This window comes from Passer domesticus, chromosome 9, assembly GCF_036417665.1.
Source record: "Passer domesticus isolate bPasDom1 chromosome 9, bPasDom1.hap1, whole genome shotgun sequence".
Classification (NCBI taxonomy): domain Eukaryota; kingdom Metazoa; phylum Chordata; class Aves; order Passeriformes; family Passeridae; genus Passer; species Passer domesticus.
In genome coordinates, this window is record NC_087482.1 from 1356080 (window position 1) to 1368456 (window position 12377).

The 12377-nt window shown below is 53.4% G+C and overlaps 1 protein-coding gene across 1 annotated transcript in view; it reads right to left on the reverse strand.

Moving 5' to 3' along the window:
* The window catches only part of LOC135308305 (uncharacterized), a 624983-nt gene that overhangs the window by 450410 nt on the left and 162196 nt on the right, over positions 1-12377 (reverse strand). The gene's annotated exons all lie outside the window — the stretch shown is intronic.

Here is a 12377-nt window from a genome sequence, read left to right on the forward strand (position 1 = left end):
AAGGGAAAAAGGCTCTTGGCTCCAGAGTTAGCAGGGCTCCTTGAGAGAGCTTTAAGTAGCATTGGAAGTGGAAAAGGGAGTAAACCAGGCTGACGGGGGAGATGCGTCAGCACTGCACAGCCATGTTTGGGTGACAGTGGAGGATGGAAGCAGTGCTGCCATCAAAGGTCATGAAAGTGTAGCAGAAGTCATGGGAAAAGCAGGTTTTTGCCACAATTCTTTCAGACAAAAATACTACCAAAGAAACACTCTTGAATTTGGGCTTTTTACAGCAGCCTTCATCCAGGTCTTCTTCTAGGGAATTTCTGAGGAATAAGACATGAGTGCCTCTGCATTCCCATGCACAATGCTGCCTCCAAAATACTCCAGCCCTTCTCCATTTGGCTCCTTCCATTCCTGTGCAGAATAAGGAAATTCAGTAGAGGGGAGGTGCAGGAATTCACAGGCAACGTGGGCGTACATTGGGGCCTTCACAGCCATCACTTTGTTCTGAGGTCACAGAGCTCTGTTTGATGTCATGTTCCAGAGCCCCACTGTGCTCTTCAGTGCTCGCTCTGGGCAACACTGCAGCAGCAGCAGCAGCAGCAGCAGCAGCAGCAGCAGAGTGTTGCTAGCAGGGGGGATCATGGTCCTGAGCCGCTACCTCCTGCTGCTCTTTCTCGTGGCCCTGCCAGCCCAGAATGCCCAGAGTGCTCCAGCAGCTGGGCAGGGAGCAGGTAGGCAGGCAGGGGCCAGCACACAGCCCTGGCTGGCAGCAGCGGGGCCGGGAGCAGGGATGGCTGAGCCAGGAAGGCAGCACGGGGCAGGCAGAGGGGCAGAGGCTCCAGGGGAGGTGTGAGGGGCTGCAGCTGCTTTAGGGTGCAGCATGGAGAGAGCTTCCTAAGGAGCAAGGATGTGGGGAGGGTCGGGCCAGGCCCGGAAGCTCAGCACCAGTTCTCCATCACTCAGCAGTGGCTGTCCGTCCCTCCGCTCTGGGTGTCCAGCCTTCTGGCCCGGCTCCAGGGCTGACCCGCACACAGATCGTGTGGGCACGCCACGGCTTTTCCCTTCATGTGGGAGCTGCCAGCTCAGTGTCCCAAGGGCAGCCAGACCCCCCTGCAGCTGTGAGGATGCAGACCTGCTTGAGCGTGCCCTAGCAGTGCCTTCCACATCCAGGCCTTGAGGTGTGCCCATGAGGGCAGTGCACGTGATGGTAACTTCTTGTGGGTGTTTGCTTGTAGTTGTGGACACAGAGAGTGCTCTTTCAGCCCCTGAGCGAGGGGCAGATACCGTGCTGACTCCGAGCTGGTACCTCAAGCGTGAGTAGTCAGTCTGTCCTGCCTTCACAAAAAGGAGCGCCCCTTTTCCCTGTTTTATTCACGAGAAAAATACCGTCATAGGTTAACGTGCTTTTGTAAATCTAACAATAGGGATGAAGGATGACAAGGTTCCTGAAGAGTTCCCTGAAGGATTGCCGGATGTTCCAGAGGAGCTCCTGGCAGCCTTGCATGAAGCCCCATCTGGTTAGTATATCCCACTCTGTTAACCCTGGCAGCCGGGAAGCTGAGCTTTTGCTTCCTGTAGGCATGTGCTGTATCCTGGACAGGCAGAAGCACTCAGTCAGAGTCCTGCTGCAGGCCCACTCCATTTCACAGCTCCTGCAGGGAGCCCTAGAGATGGTCCAGCACAGCCTCCGCTCGCAGCTGTTCTTCCAGATGACTGCCAGGGGCTTCTCCAGCTGCTGCTGCAGTTGCAGCATTCCTGGCCAGGGCTGCTCTGTGCAGACATTGGCATCCAGATGTTGGGCAAAGGCCGGTGCTGAATTTGGGTTCGCCACACGCTCAGCACAGCATGGAGGCAGCAATGACATCAGAGCAAGCCTTGGCTGCCCCTTGCAAAGCTCAGGCTCAGGGACGGGTTGAAGCTGGAGTCCAAGGGTGAGGGGGAACCTGAAGGTACTCCTTCTGTGGGTCATTTGGTTAAGTCTTGGCTGGTTTGGGTCTGCACTTCTTGTTGCACTGCAGAAAATCCAGCTGTCGATTCCTCCTGTCTTGGGGGGGACAGCGGCCTCGTCAGCGCCGCTTGCCGGAATGCCCAGGCCATGGTACCGTGCTTGTGCTGAGGGGCAGTGGCTTCTGGTTAATGTGTGCAATGTTTTGTTTTTCTGAAGAGACAGATTCTGAGACTGTGCCGGAGACCTTAGCTGTGGAAGAAAGTGACAGTGTGCCAGGCTCACATGAAAAAAGAGAACCAATAGAGGACACCAGGACACTTGCTGAGCCTGAGGAATATTCAGGTGAGTGCTTGCTAGATGCTGTCTTGGGCAAAGAGCAGCATTTCTGCTGTATCCCTGCAGTGCTCTCCATGGGTGAATTGCAGGTGCCCAGCACGCAGCCCGGGCCTGCAGCCCGGAGGAGTAGATGGGGCAGTGCTGCTCCCTGGCACACACTGGGCTCTTGTGCATGAGAGCTTGATGGGATCCCTCTTGGTCCCTGATGCTAAGACACCAGAGCCAGAGGAAGCCATCTCTGAAGACAACATCAGATGTCAGTTCTGATCCACTAGCAGTGCCAGTCCTTGGGCAGCTGAAGCACACTGTGGGGTTATGCCTAGTGCAGAGCACAAACGCTGACTCTTGCATTGTCTCTTCTCCTGCCAGGGTCATCCGGTGGGCAAAAAGCCCAGACTGCTGGACACTGTGACCCGAGCAAGTACTACATCCTAGTAGGGACAGTAGCAGCCTCAGCTTTGCTTCTGCTTGGGCAGTGTCTGGCTATCTAGTCATGCATCAGCTGCTGAAGAGAGACAGGTGAGTTATTAATTGCTGCCATTGGCAAGGAAGTCTTTGCAGCATGCAGGAGCGCCCAGGCGGCTCCTAGCAGGGCTCTGAGGAAACTGTGCTCCAAATTCCTATCTGTGAGGAGTCTTCTTGGAAATCTGTTTCTACAGGAGGAGCCAGGAGGACAAAGAGGCAACAGGACAGGACTGGGACTCTTCCTGGGAAAGCTGTGGTCAGCCTAGAGGTGAAGCAGAGTCAGGAGAAGGAGCGGGAAGCAGCGAGAGAGCCCAAGGCAACGGGTTCAGGGACAGCTGCCGCCTGTTTCCTGAGCTCTTTGCAGCAGAGCTCGCCCAGCTGCACAAGAACATGAGCGCAGACCCGTCACCTCTGCCCACCTGCTCCTTCTGTGCTCTGGCTGACAACACCTCTTCACGGGACCACTGGATTTCCCTGGAGTCACCTCAGCCCACAGCATCCTCTTGGCCCTCCTACCAATACCTGCAGGACTACTATCTGTTAGAGGATGAAGATTAGTGATAGTGATAGATGGTTAGTGATAGTGATAGCCATAAATAGTGATAGTGGTAGTGATTCTTTTAGTGATAGTGATAGGGACACTTGATATTAGAGGGTGGTGGTTGTTTTAATGATAGTGATAGTTAATATTAGAGGATAGTGATGGTTTTAATGATAGGGTTAGTTAATATTAGGGGATAGTGATTGTTTCAATGATAGCGTTACTTGATATTAGAGGAGGGTGATTGTATTAGTGATAGTGATAGTCATAAATAGTGATAGTGGTAGTGATTCTTTTAGTGATAGTGATAGGGATACTTGATATTAGAGGGTGGTGGTTGTTTTAATGATAGTGATAGTTAATATTAGAGGATAGTGATTGTTTTAATGATAGCGTTATTTGATATTAGAGGACAATGATTGTATTAGCGATAGTGATAGTTAATATTGGAGGATGGTGATTGTTTTTGTGATAGTGGTACATTTAGTGATAGTGATACTTGGTATTAGCAGACAATGATTGTTTTCTTGATCTTGATAAATAAATATTTTTCCAAAAGCAGTAAGTTCTTGCCTGGTGTGGCTGTTTCTGTTGGGGTAGAATGCACAGAGCTGGGAGCAGGGCTGGGGCTGTGACAGGAGCTCTGAGAAACTTGCACTGCAGTGCAGGAGCTGCTTGTGCCACCTCAGCCTGCTTTCCCAGCAGTGGCCGTTCACAAAGCTTTCCTGCACCAGCACGGGGACACGGTGGCTAGCAGTGACATGCAGAAACTTCTCTGGGAGCTCATTTGGGATGCTGCCCTGAATCAGGAAGGTCTGGGCAGAGAGGGAAAGATGTTCTGCGAGGGATGGCTGTCCAGCAGTGAGCACATCAAGAGACCCGAGGTGGTGACTTAGGTCGTGGCAGTCCCTCCCTGAAGAGCTTCAAGAGAGGAGCATCAAGGAGCAGAAAGCTGGAGCCGGGCTGTGTGAGAGGGGAAGGAATGTCCTATCAATCACAGGAGCCTTCTTAAAAATTAGATGGATAACAGCGACTATAATTATAATAAAAATTACAGTCTTGTCGCACGCAGTATGGGAAAAAAGCCCAGAGCTGGGATAGAACAGAGAACTTTTGTGGAGGATTTTGTGAACAGCTAGCTAGTTGACAAAGGTCACACTGATATAATACCGTTAGTTAAGCAAGAAGGAGATGAGGATAGGAGTCAGCGGACAGTGTCCAAACCTGGCAAGGGCACTGAGCCCTTGGTGCAACATCAGGATGGGGGAGAGGATGGTTAGTTAGAAATATGAAGAAAAGATGTGGACAGCTGCAACATAGTAGCCACAAGAATGCTAAGGTAGGTGTAGTTAGCTGATAAGTAACTAACCAATAATGAGCTCACCTTTTGCAATATGTATTGGCCTCATTAACACCAATATAAATGTATGTGCCTACCAATAAAGTTTTGAGATTTGCTGATCACTCATATTGAGTGCCGCATTTCTTCCGCCGATTACCACAAACTTTGATGTGATCTTTTGCTTGAGCGAGTGTGGCAGATGCAGGCTCATTTATTCCTGTTTTTGGACTTGACTTAACTTTTAGTTCAGGGAGATTAAGACTCAGGCAATATAGATGGGGGTATTTCCTGCTGGATTTCTCAAGTGATGGAATGTAGGAAGGCCTTCCAGGTGGAAAGAAGTGACGGAGTGCCTGTCTCAGATGAAGAAAGCGAGGCACTGCAAGAAACCAGCATGCCAGGGAACTGCTGTCCTGGGCTCACGAGTCTGACTGACGGTGGTCCTGCAGGCCTTTGCCCATGCCTGCTCCAGCTGGGCCATCTGCAGCCAAAGCTGGAGGTGTGAGTGCAGCAAAGCTGCTGTCCAAGGAACGCAGCACAGCTGCTGTTGAGGCTGACTGTTGCCTGCAGTGTGTGGGGAGGATATTGCCGGCAGCAATTGCCAGAGAGATGCTTGAAGGCATCTCTGGACAGTGGGCTTTTGGGGGGGTCCTTCTACTTCTTGCTCGGGCGGTAAAGACTGTCCCAAGACAATGCTCTTCCCTTTGAAGTGATGAAGAGGAACCACTGAGCTCCTCACCCTTGTTCCTCTCCTCTGCTCTCCACAGCAGCTCCAGCTGCGCCTCTGCGCTGTCTCTCATGGGCCTCTCTGAGATAGCAGCAGCTCTGAGATAGCCACCTCCTGAGAGGGCAGCCCAAGGCTCTGTTCAGAAGAGAGCTGTGCCTCAAGCCTTGAAGCAAGCCTCACAAACTCTTCTCATATAGACACCCACACTTGCAGCCTTCCAGATGCACAACTGAGAGCTGTGGGACATATGCACGCTCATGCCCTGCAGTGCCCTTTCTGAAATGCCTCGGCTGCTTCTGAGGGAGCTGACATGCCACTGCAGCAGCAAAAGAGCTCTGGATTCAATGGGGTCCGGCAAAAAGCGTGCCTGGCATTTGCCTTGTGTGTTGCTCTGTCCAGTGGCCAGTGCCTTGGTTTGCCACCTCATCCCTGCTCTCTGCCACTGGGGCCGGGAGGGGCGGGCCCGGGGCTGTGGGGCTGTGCCGGCCCCGCTTCCCGGGCCGCAGCTCCAGCTGCCGCCGCTGCCTGGGAGCGGCCCCGCTCCGGCGTGAGGGCCGAGGCGCCGGTGTCGGGCCCCATTGGCCGCTGTCGTGCCGCCGCAGGAGAGCTCCCCGCCGTGTCCCGGCTGCAGAGAGCGGCTGCCGGGACGGTTCGCCTGGGAGTCTGAAGCAAGCATGGCCCAGGGAGCGGAGCCGAGAAATAGAGACCGAAGAGAAAGGGGCAGGAAGCAGAACGGAGAGACAAGGGGAGCAAAAGAGGGCCAGGGAACGGGGCCGGAGCTGCGGGAAGGGGCAGCAGGGACAGAGGAAGAGACGCAGAATGAGCAGGAGGGAGCAGGAGAGAGCGAACGCTGGGCTGGGGCGGGATGGAGACTGTTGAAGAAGCTTTGCAGGGACAACAAAATAGAGAGCGAGTGGCAAAGAACAGGGCTATAGCGGGCAAGCAAGGGACTGGCAAGTGGCTAGAGCAACACACAAGGAGAAGCCCAGGGGCAGTTTTTGTATGCACTCCAGTAAACCCCGAGGTGTTTTCCTGCTGCAGTGGGCGCTGCCAGCCAGCGGCAGCAGCTGGGGCTGAGGCCCGGCAAGCGGGGCCGGCACAGCCCCGCAGCCCCGTGCCCGCCCCTCAGGGCCCCGTGCACAATGGCGGCAGCAGGGGACGAGGAGGCCGCGGGCTGCGGGCAGCGCTGCCGCCCCGCCGGGCCACACGCCGCGGGCGGCTTCAGCAGCAGCACAGGAGCTCTGGGGACACTGGTGCCGCAGCTGGTGACGGGCCGCCGAGCAGCACAGTGGCGCGGAGCGCGGTAAGGGAGAGCCTGGGCGTGTGGCCCCTTAAGGAAAAAAGGAGGGCCGTGTTCATCGGTGCCTCCCCTGGGGCAGGAATGGAGGGCCCGAGATGGCGCTCAGAGCCAAGGCCGAGGCAGCTGGGCAGCCTGCCTGGGTCCTACGTAGGAAGGAGATGTCACCAAGACACCCTCCAGCCTGCTCTGGCCCTCTGCTCATTATGGGCTGCGGCCTTCACGGTGGGCAGTGATGTGTGCTTGATTCCAGAGGATGCCATGGGCCGAGTTTCTGCAGCTTGTCAGCTGCATAGGACTCTTACGAGCCTTGGAGAGAGACCCGAGGGGTGGAAATCTGTCAGTGCCTCTTTGCTTGCAGCTGGAAACACCTGGGGCTTAAGTGGTGCTTCAGGGACAACCGTACCAAAGGTGCTCTAGAAGGCTGTCCAAGAGCTTCTGAGCGTAGGTTGCCTGGCACACATAAGTCATGCATATTTATTTGCCAGAAGAGCTGCTCGGCTAAAAGGCCAGCAGTGTTACCTGATATCTGCAGCAACCAAGACATTTGTGTGTGTCCCGTGGCGGTGCCTGATGGTGTCCGAGGACAAGGCAGAGGGAGCTCAGGGGCTCTGGATGACTGCTTGAGGGATCTGGGGCACATGTGGTATTTTCTTCCGCCACGTGCAGTGAGCCAGACCCAGGAAGGCTCTAGAGGTGAATAGGCGGCAGCCCGGTGTTCCCAGCAACAGTGTGGGAGTTTGACCGTGGGTTACTCTACAGGACAGCAGGCCTGATGGTGGCACATGGGCTACATCTGCCTGAAAGGGAAAAAGGCTCTTGGCTCCAGAGTTAGCAGGGCTCCTTGAGAGAGCTTTAAGTAGCATTGGAAGTGGAAAAGGGAGTAAACCAGGCTGACGGGGGAGATGCGTCAGCACTGCACAGCCATGTTTGGGTGACAGTGGAGGATGGAAGCAGTGCTGCCATCAAAGGTCATGAAAGTGTAGCAGAAGTCATGGGAAAAGCAGGTTTTTGCCACAATTCTTTCAGACAAAAATACTACCAAAGAAACACTCTTGAATTTGGGCTTTTTACAGCAGCCTTCATCCAGGTCTTCTTCTAGGGAATTTCTGAGGAATAAGACATGAGTGCCTCTGCATTCCCATGCACAATGCTGCCTCCAAAATACTCCAGCCCTTCTCCATTTGGCTCCTTCCATTCCTGTGCAGAATAAGGAAATTCAGTAGAGGGGAGGTGCAGGAATTCACAGGCAACGTGGGCGTACATTGGGGCCTTCACAGCCATCACTTTGTTCTGAGGTCACAGAGCTCTGTTTGATGTCAGGTTCCAGAGCCCCACTGTGCTCTTCAGTGCTCGCTCTGGGCAACACTGCAGCAGCAGCAGCAGCAGCAGCAGCAGCAGCAGCAGCAGCAGCAGCAGCAGCAGCAGCAGCAGCAGAGTGTTGCTAGCAGGGGGGATCATGGTCCTGAGCCGCTACCTCCTGCTGCTCTTTCTCGTGGCCCTGCCAGCCCAGAATGCCCAGAGTGCTCCAGCAGCTGGGCAGGGAGCAGGTAGGCAGGCAGGGGCCAGCACACAGCCCTGGCTGGCAGCAGCGGGGCCGGGAGCAGGGATGGCTGAGCCAGGAAGGCAGCACGGGGCAGGCAGAGGGGCAGAGGCTCCAGGGGAGGTGTGAGGGGCTGCAGCTGCTTTAGGGTGCAGCATGGAGAGAGCTTCCTAAGGAGCAAGGATGTGGGGAGGGTCGGGCCAGGCCCGGAAGCTCAGCACCAGTTCTCCATCACTCAGCAGTGGCTGTCCGTCCCTCCGCTCTGGGTGTCCAGCCTTCTGGCCCGGCTCCAGGGCTGACCCGCACACAGATCATGTGGGCACGCCACGGCTTTTCCCTTCATGTGGGAGCTGCCAGCTCAGTGTCCCAAGGGCAGCCAGACCCCCCTGCAGCTGTGAGGATGCAGACCTGCTTGAGCGTGCCCTAGCAGTGCCTTCCACATCCAGGCCTTGAGGTGTGCCCATGAGGGCAGTGCACGTGATGGTAACTTCTTGTGGGTGTTTGCTTGTAGTTGTGGACACAGAGAGTGCTCTTTCAGCCCCTGAGCGAGGGGCAGATACCGTGCTGACTCCGAGCTGGTACCTCAAGCGTGAGTAGTCAGTCTGTCCTGCCTTCACAAAAAGGAGCGCCCCTTTTCCCTGTTTTATTCACGAGAAAAATACCGTCATAGGTTAACGTGCTTTTGTAAATCTAACAATAGGGATGAAGGATGACAAGGTTCCTGAAGAGTTCCCTGAAGGATTGCCGGATGTTCCAGAGGAGCTCCTGGCAGCCTTGCATGAAGCCCCATCTGGTTAGTATATCCCACTCTGTTAACCCTGGCAGCCGGGAAGCTGAGCTTTTGCTTCCTGTAGGCATGTGCTGTATCCTGGACAGGCAGAAGCACTCAGTCAGAGTCCTGCTGCAGGCCCACTCCATTTCACAGCTCCTGCAGGGAGCCCTAGAGATGGTCCAGCACAGCCTCCGCTCGCAGCTGTTCTTCCAGATGACTGCCAGGGGCTTCTCCAGCTGCTGCTGCAGTTGCAGCATTCCTGGCCAGGGCTGCTCTGTGCAGACATTGGCATCCAGATGTTGGGCAAAGGCCAGTGCTGAATTTGGGTTCGCCACACGCTCAGCACAGCATGGAGGCAGCAATGACATCAGAGCAAGCCTTGGCTGCCCCTTGCAAAGCTCAGGCTCAGGGACGGGTTGAAGCTGGAGTCCAAGGGTGAGGGGGAACCTGAAGGTACTCCTTCTGTGGGTCATTTGGTTAAGTCTTGGCTGGTTTGGGTCTGCACTTCTTGTTGCACTGCAGAAAATCCAGCTGTCGATTCCTCCTGTCTTGGGGGGGACAGCGGCCTCGTCAGCGCCGCTTGCCGGAATGCCCAGGCCATGGTACCGTGCTTGTGCTGAGGGGCAGTGGCTTCTGGTTAATGCGTGCAATGTTTTGTTTTTCTGAAGAGACAGATTCTGAGACTGTGCCGGAGACCTTAGCTGTGGAAGAAAGTGACAGTGTGCCAGGCTCACATGAAAAAAGAGAACCAACAGAGGACACCAGGACACTTGCTGAGCCTGAGGAATATTCAGGTGAGTGCTTGCTAGATGCTGTCTTGGGCAAAGAGCAGCATTTCTGCTGTATCCCTGCAGTGCTCTCCATGGGTGAATTGCAGGTGCCCAGCACGCAGCCCGGGCCTGCAGCCCGGAGGAGTAGATGGGGCAGTGCTGCTCCCTGGCACACACTGGGCTCTTGTGCATGAGAGCTTGATGGGATCCCTCTTGGTCCCTGATGCTAAGACACCAGAGCCAGAGGAAGCCATCTCTGAAGACAACATCAGATGTCAGTTCTGATCCACTAGCAGTGCCAGTCCTTGGGCAGCTGAAGCACACTGTGGGGTTATGCCTAGTGCAGAGCACAAACGCTGACTCTTGCATTGTCTCTTCTCCTGCCAGGGTCATCCGGTGGGCAAAAAGCCCAGACTGCTGGACACTGTGACCCGAGCAAGTACTACATCCTAGTAGGGACAGTAGCAGCCTCAGCTTTGCTTCTGCTTGGGGCAGTGTCTGGCTATCTAGTCATGCATCAGCTGCTGAAGAGAGACAGGTGAGTTATTAATTGCTGCCATTGGCAAGGAAGTCTTTGCAGCATGCAGGAGCGCCCAGGCGGCTCCTAGCAGGGCTCTGAGGAAACTGTGCTCCAAATTCCTATCTGTGAGGAGTCTTCTTGGAAATCTGTTTCTACAGGAGGAGCCAGGAGGACAAAGAGGCAACAGGACAGGACTGGGACTCTTCCTGGGAAAGCTGTGGTCAGCCTAGAGGTGAAGCAGAGTCAGGAGAAGGAGCGGGAAGCAGCGAGAGAGCCCAAGGCAACGGGTTCAGGGACAGCTGCCGCCTGTTTCCTGAGCTCTTTGCAGCAGAGCTCGCCCAGCTGCACAAGAACATGAGCGCAGACCCGTCACCTCTGCCCACCTGCTCCTTCTGTGCTCTGGCTGACAACACCTCTTCACGGGACCACTGGATTTCCCTGGAGTCACCTCAGCCCACAGCATCCTCTTGGCCCTCCTACCAATACCTGCAGGACTACTATCTGTTAGAGGATGAAGATTAGTGATAGTGATAGATGGTTAGTGATAGTGATAGCCATAAATAGTGATAGTGGTAGTGATTCTTTTAGTGATAGTGATAGGGACACTTGATATTAGAGGGTGGTGGTTGTTTTAATGATAGTGATAGTTAATATTAGAGGATAGTGATGGTTTTAATGATAGGGTTAGTTAATATTAGGGGATAGTGATTGTTTCAATGATAGCGTTACTTGATATTAGAGGAGGGTGATTGTATTAGTGATAGTGATAGTCATAAATAGTGATAGTGGTAGTGATTCTTTTAGTGATAGTGATAGGGATACTTGATATTAGAGGGTGGTGGTTGTTTTAATGATAGTGATAGTTAATATTAGAGGATAGTGATTGTTTTAATGATAGCGTTATTTGATATTAGAGGACAATGATTGTATTAGCGATAGTGATAGTTAATATTGGAGGATGGTGATTGTTTTTGTGATAGTGGTACATTTAGTGATAGTGATACTTGGTATTAGCAGACAATGATTGTTTTCTTGATCTTGATAAATAAATATTTTTCCAAAAGCAGTAAGTTCTTGCCTGGTGTGGCTGTTTCTGTTGGGGTAGAATGCACAGAGCTGGGAGCAGGGCTGGGGCTGTGACAGGAGCTCTGAGAAACTTGCACTGCAGTGCAGGAGCTGCTTGTGCCACCTCAGCCTGCTTTCCCAGCAGTGGCCGTTCACAAAGCTTTCCTGCACCAGCACGGGGACACGGTGGCTAGCAGTGACATGCAGAAACTTCTCTGGGAGCTCATTTGGGATGCTGCCCTGAATCAGGAAGGTCTGGGCAGAGAGGGAAAGATGTTCTGCGAGGGATGGCTGTCCAGCAGTGAGCACATCAAGAGACCCGAGGTGGTGACTTAGGTCGTGGCAGTCCCTCCCTGAAGAGCTTCAAGAGAGGAGCATCAAGGAGCAGAAAGCTGGAGCCGGGCTGTGTGAGAGGGGAAGGAATGTCCTATCAATCACAGGAGCCTTCTTAAAAATTAGATGGATAACAGCGACTATAATTATAATAAAAATTACAGTCTTGTCGCACGCAGTATGGGAAAAAAGCCCAGAGCTGGAATACAACAGAGAACTTTTGTGGAGGATTTTGTGAACAGCTAGCTAGTTGACAAAGGTCACACTGATATAATACCGTTAGTTAAGCAAGAAGGAGATGAGGATAGGAGTCAGCAGTCAATGTCCAAACCTGGCAAGGGCACTGTGCCCTTGGTGCAACATCAGGATGGGGGAGAAGATCGTTAGTTAGAAATATGAAGAAAAGATGTGGACAGCTGCAACATAGTAGCCACAAGCATGCTAAGGTAGGCGTAGTTAGCTGATAAGTAACTAACCAATAATGAGCTCGCCTTTTGCAATATGTATTAGCCTCATTAACACCAATATAAATGTATGTGCCTATCAATAAAGTTTTGAGATTTGCTGATCACTCATATTGAGTGCCGCATTTCTTCCGCCGATTACCACAGGCCTCAACCCACTACTTTTATCCCAGCAAGTACAGTGAGACAAGAGCACTCCTTTAGATCCAGTGCATTGAATTCAGCAAAGCCTCCCCAGCCACTCCCAGCTGAGATGTTCAGGAATCAAA